The 12,621-nt window shown below is 33.0% G+C and overlaps 1 protein-coding gene and 1 non-coding gene across 2 annotated transcripts in view; both read left to right on the top strand.

Moving 5' to 3' along the window:
• LOC126765940 (putative uncharacterized protein DDB_G0283051) overlaps positions 1-12,621 on the top strand; it is a 54,084-nt gene that overhangs the window by 8,889 nt on the left and 32,574 nt on the right. The window lies entirely within an intron of this gene.
• Positions 3,668-3,739, top strand: Trnam-cau (transfer RNA methionine (anticodon CAU)). The gene has a single exon. It is a non-coding gene; the product is annotated as a tRNA-Met (tRNA).

Raw genomic sequence — 12,621 nt, 5'->3', positions numbered from 1 at the left:
TGTGCATTTGTCATTATATTCAAAGGTATCGAACTCGCAGTGTCTACTATGTGAGCTGCTTTAGTCATGCGGTGTCATACGTTGAACCAAAAATAAATATACAGTTACTTATCGAAGAACGCAACATGTTAGACATTTTAGTTTTTACCTTAATTGGTACTATGCAAAGCCACAAGGGCGCGATGATGTCTCAAAGAACCTTTCTTGAATAGAGCACGGGTTCAATATTTGATTCGACGAACTTCATTTTACAAAAAAAAAAAAGAAAATTGATTTAGCTTCAAAAAAGAGAGTCTCAAAATAAACTTGAATTGTGATTATCAATATTACTTAAATAGTGTTCTCCCTCTCAGCTTTAACCCTTAGTTGGAATTTATTTTTAAGTATTTTGTAAAACGCAGATTGTTTTCTACTAGCAGTGGTTTTTGGGTCATGAACGGCTTTCAAATTTTCTTATATTCAAATATTCAATATATGTATAATGTCACATAAGAAATTAAATATTTGTTTACTTAATTCAGTTGGGCGAAAACTTGTTATCACTACGTATGTATGTAAATAAGTATATTCATAGAAAAACCAAGCATTCTTTATTCCTAACAAAACAAAAAGCATTATTCTCCAAATGGAATGGTTCGCTGATAATAAAAGCTTATCTAAGTTAAACGAGAACATATTATATACACAAACTTTACTTCACGCATACATAAGTATATTTACTGCTTCGTTATTATAATTACTAAATTGATTAAAGCAAAGAATTGTTCATTTGATTCATTTTTTTTTCTTAATTTTTTTGTCTATCGGAAAGATTTATTTTTGTGAGTGTATGGGATTATTCATTTGAAATTGAAGAGGTCTTATTATATATATATATATATATATATATGTACATATGTATATACTTAAGGTAAACATGAGTGAGCACTATTAATATTTGTCGTCTTTAAAAGGTTAAGGTTGAATGGCTGTTCCTTGGTTTCTCGTATTCATACGGCTAACTTTTCGATCGAAAATTCGATTCGATTTGAAAAAAAAGAAGTCCTTTCTATAAGTTTTTGATACCTCTTTATATATTATAGTAATTTTTGCAAAATGATGCTGAAAGTATTGCCTTTTTCTGCGTATAAATACATATATTTTGTTCACTCCACAGACATATGTACATAAATATTATTTTATACTTATAAGCGAACCGCAAAAGAACACTCGGTACAATAAGTTGGCTAATTTCTTGAGTTGAGCTCAGCATTATTTTGCAAATCACTTACAAGCAAGAAAAAACGGTACTTTATGCCTTTTTATAACATAAAAGTGTATGTAATGTTGATTTTAAGGGGTTACATGGGTTTCCTCGGTAAAAAACAGTTTTTTTCAACAATTTTCTTCTCATAAAAAGTGAAATATTTTATTTGAATTTTTTATTGTTACAAACAAACTACAAGGTGCGTTCCAAAGTAAAGAGGACTTAAAAAAACAGAACAAATGTTTTTTTCGGCAAACTCAATTTATTTTATGCAAAATAGTCTCCTTCTGCTTCAATACAGCTTTTTGCCAGTATGCCGGTGCAAGCCTTTTGAATGGCCTCTACGTCTGCATGACGCTTTCCTTTCATGGTCAAATGCATTTTTCCCAAAAAGGAAGAATTCGCACGGTGCCATATCAGGTGAATACGGGGAGTTGTTAATGGTTAAAATGTGAATTTTGGTCAAATAATCGTCCTTCGAATGTTGGATTCTGAGCAATTTTTGGTCGTCAGTCAATTTGTGCGGAACAAACCGTACACACATCTTTCGTAAGCCCAAATGTTCGAATAAATCGATGTTTTGGAGATTTTCAATTCCATTTCCATAAATTTCAATGATGATTTCGACTGATTTTTGATGAATTCACGCACAGTTTCGATGGAATTTCCGGTGATCACGGATTTTGATTGACCCACATGTTGATCGTCATTTAAGTCCTCACGACCACTTTGAAAACGTTGAAACCACTCGTGCACTCTGCTACGGGATAGGCAATTATCGCCATAAACTTGTTTCATCAATTGAAACATTTCGGTAAAAGTTTTACCAATTTTAAAACTTAATGTTGGTTTTTTGTTCGAAGCTCATTTTCGCACCGATAACAAAAACATACTGACACTTAAAACGCAATAACTTCACTTCCAATCAATGAAATGTCATGAAATTCTCACTGGACAATCGATAAAGATAGCAGATTCTAACGCACCAGTCAACATATAGATGGCGCCACCAGGAGGTCCTGTTTACTTTGGAACACTACTTGTATTAACAAAGAAATGCTGAAATTTTTGGAAAGAAAATTGTCTAAATTCGGCCATTTCCGGTGACTTCTTGAAAAAAAGATGCGCCCGCGCTGCCGAGATATCTCCTTACAGGATCATCTAAAGTGAAAAATACGTGCTTTAACCTTAAAACCTTAACTTACGACTTAGACGAAGGAATAAAAAAATTAAAAATTGGATTTTTGGCAGATATTTTTACAAAAAAAATGAAAATTTCTGTGAAAATTTCTGGAAATTTTTTCTTCAAATAGTTGTAATCGAAAAAAATCCTTCGTCCAAGTCTTTAAGAATTGTATCTCAAAAGCCTGTGTAAAATTTCATGAAGATCGGTTGAATAGTTCTCGAGAAATCTTGCCAACCGACCTAAAAAACACAGTTTCGAGAAAAACGCGTTCAAGGACGGCACACTTAGCCTAGCTAGCCTCGAGCGCACAAGTTCTTAAGGCTGCATCTCTGAAACTATTTCTCAGATCAACTTGAAAATTTAGGACAATATTCTGGAGGTGTTTTTAATTTAATAAGACAATAAAAAAATTAAATTTTTTGAAACCCGTAAACCCTTAATTGTTCAGTTTGTATGGCAGCTTTATGTTATAGTTCTTCAATCTCAACAATTTCTTCGGAGATCGAAATTCTCTGAAAATTATTCTTGGATAATAAGCTGTGTATAATCTCGGGAATATAACAAATCAAATAAAAAGGTTTTCACACAAGGACATGAGTTGTATCGGTCAGTTTGTATGGTTTGTACGGTTTGTACGGTTTTGACGAACAATCAGGTACTTAGTGAGAAAGGGACGTGTGCAAATATTCAGATCGATAACTCAAAATATACGGACGGATAGACAGACAGACATGGCTAAATGGACACAGCGCGTCACGCTGATTATTTGTATGTACTTTATAGGGTTACTTACTGACGTTTTCTTTTGGATGTTACAAGCATCGTGGCAAACTTAATATATCCGCTCCAGGGTATAAAAATATGCTTACTGACTCACGTTATTTGTCAGTGGTTCATTTAGATCAACTTATTGTTTGCTTCTCTCGATATTCTCGACTAAATTTTGTAATTACATCGAATCATTGTTGAAACATTAAAATTTAACGAAAATTCATTATTGCCTCGTGGCAAAAATAGTAACCATTTTGTCGAATAAACATTTATTTTTGAAAATCTTCTACTACGAAATGCATACAAAGTATACCAAAAAACTGGTTAAAGTTGGACAGAAGTAGTCGTGTTCATAGCGAAAATTGTATGAATTAAAGTGATAGAGAATGTGTGAGAGGTGGAGTGAGGGAATGCGAAAATAGGCGAAAGCAAGCAAAGGCTAACTAAGCGAATAGCGGTAAGTAAGCAGAGTGGCGCAGTGGAAGCGTGCTGGGCCCATAACCCAGAGGTCCGAGGATCGAAACCTTGCTCTGCTAGTTGTGACGGAAATTTACATTCCGTTTTTTTTAAATACATCAATTTAAATAAAATACATTTTGAATAAATAAATAAAAATTTGAAAATTCATAATTATTTGTTCCAAATATATACCTACGCATATATTTCTAAAATGAAAAGGTAGTTGTTTTTAATAAAAAGAAAATATGATTGTTAATAGTTACATTTCTATAATTTTATAAAAACAAATTTAATTTGTTTAATGCATTTAATTTTTTCCAAAAAAAAAATTTTTTTTTTTTAAGTATTAGAAGAGAGTCTTCTAATATTGTATTTATGAAGTAAAAAAATTTTATAATGGTCTACTTGCCCCCGGCCTGTTTTTTTGTATTGTGTGCCATATATATATTTCTTGGCTTTTCATATGAAAATTAATAAATTTGTCTTGCCGCCAATGTTATTGCAAAATTTCGCTTTTATCAGAACATATTTTTGTCACTCATTACTAATTGTTTTCGCGTAATATCAACACCTCACTACTCAGCACCTAATTTGTACTAGCCGAACACCGTAGCACATCATTTCGCTGCTCTTCTGTCATCAATTGAGTCGAAAGTGTTCGTAATAATACTTATGTATCTGTAACATTATCAAATCAATCGTCAAACTAGGCAACGCAACAGATGTGCACACCTCAGGGTTATATGTACAGTGCACGGTACACATGTCAGTATATAAATAAATTTTATTCCCCATATGAAATTAAACAGTCGTACGCGAGTTTAGGTTCGCAACAGCGTTTTCGTGGCAGAAATCGAACTGGTGCAAAGAGTTATTCAAAGTGGACTAGTTGGGAATATTTAGCTTAGGTCAAAGAGCCTGTTATGTTAGCGTAGAGCAAGGTGCTGAGAGATACATATGTATATTGTTTCTAAGAGAGAGATTCTCTCAATACCGATGTCTGGTAACATCAGGATATGAAATATTGTATAATATACTAAAAACTAGAACTAAAGCACAACGCGCCCAAACCGTGAGGAAAATAGTTCTAAGTCGAAGTTCAGGAGTAAAAAATACCATGGACCGACTATTTTTCGTATGAAATTTTCATGAAATTTTTGATTTATTCCATTTGTTAAGGGATTATGTGAGTTTCACTGCGTAAAAAAAACAGCCTTTTTTCAAGAATATTTTTCTCATATAAAAAATTAAATATTTTTTTTAGAATTTTTTATTGTTACAAACATACATTATTAACAAAGAAATTCTGAAATTTTTGAAAAAAAAAATATTTTAAACTCGGCCATTGTGACGCAAGTTCCAGTGCCCATTCGGAAAAAGATGCATCCATCATCTAAATCATCTGAAGTGAAAAATACATGTTTTAGTGGAAACCTTAACTTAGAACTTGTACGAAGGGAAAAAAACTGAAAACTGGATTTTTGGCAGACATTTTTACAAAAAAAAAAAATAAAATTTCATTGGACAATTTGCGACATTTTTTTTTTCAAATAGTTCTAATCGAAAAAATTCTTCGTCCAAGTCTTTAAGAATCGTATCTCAACGATCTGAGTAAAATTTAATGAAGCTCGGTTAAGTAGTTCTCGAGAAATTTCGCCAGCCGACTTCAAAAACACAGTTTTCGATTTTTTAAAACCGTAAACCTATGTAACTCCTTAATATAGAGAAAGAAATAAATATAGTTCCGAATGAAAATTTCTCTAAAAACCTCAAAAAGGTGTGTTCACGACCTATTTGTATTTTTATGTGGTAGTAGCCCTCAATGTGTAACAAGAACCCCAAAGGAAACTGGACTGCACAGAGCATATAGTATGTTTCCATAAGCGTGAGATATCAACACTGTGTGAGCATAATAAAACATTGAAAATATGTGGATTCAGAAGAAGTTCTGTATAGACGAAAAGTTACTAGAAAACTGGCTGCAAGATTATAAAAAAGCGATTTCCAAATAACTTTAAGTGACTATGATCGAAATTCAGGTTCACTTACATATCTGAGTTGTATACCTCTTTAGGTACCGTCTTATATATGTAGGTAATTACAACTTGTTCGGTTTGTTGCTAACAGCTTTGCAACGCAAAAGTCTTCTTATCAACGAAAGAAGACCCCTTTAAAGCGGCCGTAATCACTCCAGAGCTCCGCAAGCTGAGTTTTCAAGGCCATCTCTGTATGGTGATATTGTGAAACACGAATATTCAGACATAGGACATACAACAACACAAACATTGCAATATGTATTAAAAAAATAGCGTATAACATTGGGTCTAACCTTATCGGTACAAGCAGTGTCTCATTAGTAAATCTAGTTACATTAGGGTGCTTCAAAAAAATTTTTAGATTTTTTTTTTAACTCTTACCCCCTCAAATGTTAGTGATTAACAAACAAAAAATCATCCCTCAAGCCAGGGCGCTTAACTCTACAAAATTAATATTTTCGTTTTTTTCTCATTTTCGTTTCTCAAAAATATCCATCACATATTCATAATGTTGGCTTTTCAAACTTTAAAAATTCTCGCGACAAAATTATTATTCTCAGAAACTTTTTTTATTTTTATTGAAAAAATTCCAAATTTCAAATCACTATGTTTAATCGTCTAATTGAGATAATCCAATTTTGTCGCAGAAATTTTAAAGTTTGAAAAGTGAACTTTTGAACATGTGATGGTTATTTTTGAATGAAAAAACGAAAATTCCTATAGTAAATGTATGGGAACCTAAAAAAAAATAGCGACACCTCAGAGATAAGCTACAGCTCCTGCCTTGAGGGATGATTTTTTGGGTGTCAATCACTAACATTTGAGAGGGTAAGATTTGAAAAAAAATTCGAAATTGTTTTTTGAAGCAACCTAATATATGTACATACATATATACAATTGTATGTACATATGCGTGTGTATGACTGCGTGATTGTCTTTTCCATGGAACTGAACAAGAGTCGTTGAAGAAACATTCTAATTTTCGAAACTTATCGTACGAGGGTGGCCAACAACAAAATCGAAAGATGTGCACGAATAATTATACTTAGCGTTAAATTACCTATGTACATACATACATATGTACATATATACGTACATACATATGTGCTTATGTTTATACATATATTAAGTGAGAATGACAATAAGAGAAGTCAGTACAAACTCTAAATACAATTGCATATATTACTAATACATACTTATATACAGACACATACATACATCTTCGTACAATGGAGGCCATTAGGGCAAAATGCCAGTCAGTCGGTTGGTGACAAAATCAGTTTCAATTCAATTTTAACGATCTTCAATACAACGGTAAATAATGTGTTGCATGTTCATACATATGTATGTGTGTGAAGGGTACCTTCCCTCGGTATTTTTGAGTTGTGTAAACAATTTGTCTTTATATTTATTATGTTACGCTGTACTTTTACCGATCACTAACTGATCGTGTATCTGATCGCCGTACGATCATGTGCAGATAACACATACACGTACGTACTTATATACACAATAAAAATGAGTTTCCCTTTTTGGTGGCGGAACCTGTGTTAGGGGTTAAAATGCATGCACTTGTCCGTAACGGTAAAAAAATCTTGATGTGTATATGTGCATACATATGTATGTATGTGAAGACCTTTCTTTTTGTGCACTGCCCTTGCTCTTTTATTTGTCTTCTCGACCACATATTGTGTATGGTTTCCCCTGACGATCACTTGTTTCTTTGGCAATGTAATGTCAGATTGACTTTAATGAGAGTTGTTTTTGTTGGGCAATCGATATCATGCTACCATATGGGGATACATATGTACGTAGATTTTTATAAAGAATCTTGTAGTATAGGGATATGCACACATTTGTATAAATTTACACCCGAACAGGAGGCACCACACCTTCGCCGAGTTCACTCTCATAAATATTTACGTACTGAGTGTGTGTCTGTCTACTAGCAGGGTAGTATCATAAAATCACCGATATTCTTCTCTCCCTTTATACATTATTATCCGACTTATACAAGATCTTTCGAGTTTATGTCAACGCTAAAGGTCTGTACGATATTTATGCCAATAATTCGCATGTCCGAAAATTTGGTATTGACTCACAAGTGTCGATCTCTTTCTTTATATTTGTGATTTTCCCACCTCAACCTTAGTAGTCATGTTCTCCTTTAAAACTCATTGCGAATCATATAAATACATGTGTGTATTTGAAGGTTTCCAAAATCGTTTTTGGCGAAGGGTTGTGCTCTTCACTTGGTCATTCGCTTCACAGTAGAAGAATATGTAGAATTTCAAAGAGTACGTAAAATCAAACTTTATATAAAAAAAAACTTGCCTGTTTTGGCATACAAGAAAAAGTAGCCAATTTTTGAAAACAACAAAAAAAATAGTAGAATGAAACACAAAATATAAAGCAACTAAAATTAAAGAACAAATAATTTATGATCTGTGCCCGGGAAGAGGAAGGCGAGGTGGAATTTTTGGGGGTTAAATCCGTTTATATTGATTTATGGCATAACCATGGATTCTATGGAAAAAAAGTTGTGGGTAATGAAAAGTCGACTTTTGTGTTTATATTTTTTCCTCATAACCTCAAAAATTATGCGAAAAATTTTTCCTTTTCCTCATAACCTCAAAATTTATGTGAAAAATTGACATAACCAAGTTTTTGGTTTCTTATTTTTATCTTTTACAGATTTTTTAGGTAATTTCTTTTAAACTTTTAGCTTTTTAGAACGCAGACTCAATGTATTTTTACTATTTTAATTTATTTTTTCTCTTTATTTTGACTTAGTACCGAAAAAATTCAAATTTTCAATCAAAAATTCTAAAAATATCATATTTTTTTAAAAAGTGAGTAAGTTTTGTGTTGGCTTAAATCTCTACTTTCTGATAGTATAAAATATATACATACATACATACATATATATATTTATTACTATGGTAAGTTTTCTCAAGAAATACAAAAAAGACCGCACCAAACGATTGTGAGCTGCTTCTTATTTCATCTCGTGCAAAACAATATTTTTTTCGACACTTTTCGACAGTTCGAAGGCTTCTGCACTGGCCTATACTTTTTATAAGCTTTAACTCATTCAAGTTTTTCGAAATCGAAATATTTTGATTTACTCGGTTTACGATCCCAAAAGGTGTAGCAATTGAATCTTTTTAGTTTTTATAATCTGTACATGGAACAGGCTTGAAGTAAGGTTCGGTTATACCGATTTCGAAAAATTTTGGAACATACCCGATAGTCTAACGAGTACAGCAAACAAATATAAGTGGATTCACAGCCTAATATCGACTGTTTGGATATTATTTTATTAATAATAATACATTTTCTGTGCTTAGAAATGCTTTGAGCGAAAAGAAAGGCAAAGAAATATGAACTGTAGTGACGATTGACGGGTTTTCGTACTCGAAACGGATCGATATTTATATCAAGCTCAACTCAATGGCGTTCCTGCAATTAATTTTTTCTAAAATTTCCGCCACTACAAGAACAATAGTATGAAGAATGAAAATGTTTAAATAGAAACAATATATTTTTTTCATTATAAGCATTATATGTACTTAAGTATGTGGATAATGAATATGTATGCACTCATTTTAGGCCTCAATTGCATTCGCTCATTTTTCACACTTCAACGCGATTCATTGGCAACACCGCCCACACTCCATTTTGAATATTTATAAGTTTTATACGCTACATTAACTAGAAGAGTTCACATTAAATAATTGAGCGCAACAACAGTATATGCCAAACGTATGTATGTGTACAAGTGTCACTATAATATGCACATTAAATATGTAATTGCTGACATGAAACTTAATTAATTTGCTATAAATAATTCGGAATGAATGGGTCTGTTAAGTATATAATATACTTTTCAAATATACATACATAAGTATATATAGTCAGATTTTTGTTTTTCGTAGTGTGAGTGCAAGCGATCGTGCAAATGTTAGAATGCTGCCAAATCATGCCAATTTTGAAATCGTCTGACCGCAAGCCCACGCCATTGTTGACAATTCAGTCACTTTCGTAATAATGCGAATGGCAATGCATACAAAGTATTTGCAATGCATATTCGTGTGTATGAGTTCGGCCGCCCAACCGATCGTTTGAGGATCACTTGAGACACTTCACAACACTGTAAAAATAAAACATTGTGAAAATCTGAATATTCGTTGATTAAATTATCGTTCTTTATTTATGTAAATGTGAGCACATTTGATGTTATATTTTTACACACCCAGTAGACGAATGGCTGAGAAAATTCCTCCTGCGACCGATGAAATTTAGTGATTGTTTTTTTGTATAAAACGTTGCGATCGGTAAAGGAGTAGTTTCAAAATGTTAGGAATTGGTTATTCGAACCGTTTTTGTGTGTGTGTTTTATAGCAGAGAGGGAAAAAGAGAGCGCGATCTATGATTAAGGGGTTACATGGGTTTCCTCGGGTGAAAACAGCATTTTTTCAAAATTTTTTGCTCATATAAAAAGTCAAATATTTTATTAGAATTTTTTATTGTTACAAACATACACTATTAACAAAGAAATTCTGAAATTTTTGGAACAAAATAATTTAAACTTGGTTATAGCGACGACATTTCCGCTGATCCCTCGGAAAAGAGATACGCCTTTGTTGCCCGTATAACTCCTTACCGGGTCATTTAAAGTGAAAATTACGGGTTTAAGTTAAACAACGTGTTTAAGAAAAAAAAACTGAAAATTGTAGTTTTCGCAGACATTTTTACAAAAAAATTTAAATTTCAAGTCCAAGTTTCAAGAATTGTATCTCAAAGACCTGTGTAAAATTTCATGAAGATCGGTTGGGTAGTTCTCGAGAAATCTTGCCAACCGACTTCAAAGACTGTTTCGAGAAAAACGCGTTTAAAGACGGCGTACTTAGACTAGCTAGCCTCGAGCGCACAAATTCTCAAGGCTGTATTTCCGAAACTATTACTCGGATCGAATTGAAAATTTAGGACAATATTCTAGAGGCATTCTAGATTTTAATAAATTTTTTTTAATCCCGTAAACCCATGTAAGATGATTTTATTTTATTGTTGTTCCGTTATACACTTTAAGGATAACATAATTTTGCTGGGTTTTTACTCGATCGAATAAAATTTCGGTATGAAGTCCGTAGCAACCTGCCTTTGGTTATGAATTTCATCTTTAGAGAGCTATAAAATTCGAGAAATGTCTTTCTAGAAACCCGGTAATTTTAAAGCAGTATTTCGAAACTCAAAAGACTTTTATGATATATTAAAATGGCGGTCAAGTAAATCTTACAAAATTGTTCGTATTCTGGTAGAAGATTGCTAAATCAATTCGGTTGTGATTTTATGGTGACCGCTCCGTTTGGTTGCATGAAAATCAGAAGTGTTAAGTATTCTTATTATATTTTCTCATCGATGATTTCTGACCTCTATATGAAGAATTCAGAATATGTTTTGACAATGCTGGCAAAAGAGATGTCTTCACATTTCAGCCATTGACACTGATCTTGCTGAATAATTCCTTTTCAATGAGGTCCTTACCTCTACAAGTTTAAAGTCACTTCCTACTGACTTGACTTCATTCAGATTTTCTATTATCTAAAGTACATTGAAAATTCCAACATTATTTCCTAGTGCTGAATGTTAATTTTTTATCAATGAAAATCCGATAAACCGGTAGTATTTCTGTATGTATACGTACTGGGTGTAAAAATTAGCATTTGCTCCTACCTTTCAATATATTTCATTTATTTATTAGTGAAATATAGAGGAAATACGAACATATTAGCAGACCACGTACAAGTCAAGTGCGGGAAAATCAGTTCAGTAGTCAAGTCGCCTGACAGCTCTCAGACATATCAGCGACACCGCAACCGACGTATATTTGAAGGGTTTAGATAGCAAGGTGTGTGTGTACCGACACATTTCTGAGTATATACCATACACATGTGTATATAATTATGCACATATTTAACAGTACTTGCGAATGCACTAGTCACACTAACTGACTGTCTGCTGTCGCACACTTGTCGGATATTGTTAGCCAATGCGTACGAGGAGGGGTGCTTTGTTGCCAGATATTAGATGTAAAGCCGTTGTAATTTGTGATTTGCAATGCTGAATGAATGAAATTATTGTGAAAGGAATTGAAGAGTCACATCCGACAACTTATTTCTAGATTTAAATTTATTTTTATGCTTGAATGATTCACAAAATATATAAAGAGATGTACAAAAAATGTGTATTGAATAAAAATATATTTGTTTGAAATAACGGTGTATTGAATTTCGGACGAAAAATTTTAACTTTCTGTTAGATCCTTGGAATATAGAGTGAGACTAGAAATATTAACTGAATTTATACATGTCTAAAAGCATTTCGTATTGGAATATATCCCGACCTGAGAAAAAAGTAGTTGTGCAGCAATTGAACCACGATCTTAAGATGAAATCCATATAGTTTTATGGAACGTGGCTAACTTTTTTTACAAGGCCATTGACGGCGTTAGCCTGCTTTCAAATGCAACCTGTTTCTTTTCTAATAGACGGCTTACTTGATTCGCATTTTCCAGATTTCTTGAAGTTCGGTTGTTTTATTACTAAACCGATTTTGCTAAGCTTCTTATTTTGTATTATCTCTTACAATATCATCATCTCAAGCTGGCTCCTTGTAGGCTGGCGACTTCTAGCGAAGGTTGACGTATTTTCCTATTCATCCTCTTATGTTGGACTGCTTTATATGCATCCTCTGAAGTAAGTGAATGGGTATACAACGGCCACTGTTAATCAGGAACCTGGCAGTAGTATAAAACGGTAGTGGTAGAGACCCCTGAAACAAAAACTCAACATGGAGGTCAACAAAGAATCGATGCGAACTGGGATATCAGTCCAAACGTCGGTGAGAGACGAGGCTGCTAA

This window comes from Bactrocera neohumeralis, chromosome 2 (assembly GCF_024586455.1).
Source record: "Bactrocera neohumeralis isolate Rockhampton chromosome 2, APGP_CSIRO_Bneo_wtdbg2-racon-allhic-juicebox.fasta_v2, whole genome shotgun sequence".
NCBI lineage: Eukaryota > Metazoa > Arthropoda > Insecta > Diptera > Tephritidae > Bactrocera > Bactrocera neohumeralis.
Note: the sequence above shows the minus strand (reverse complement) of the source record. Positions and strands in the feature narration are given on the sequence as shown.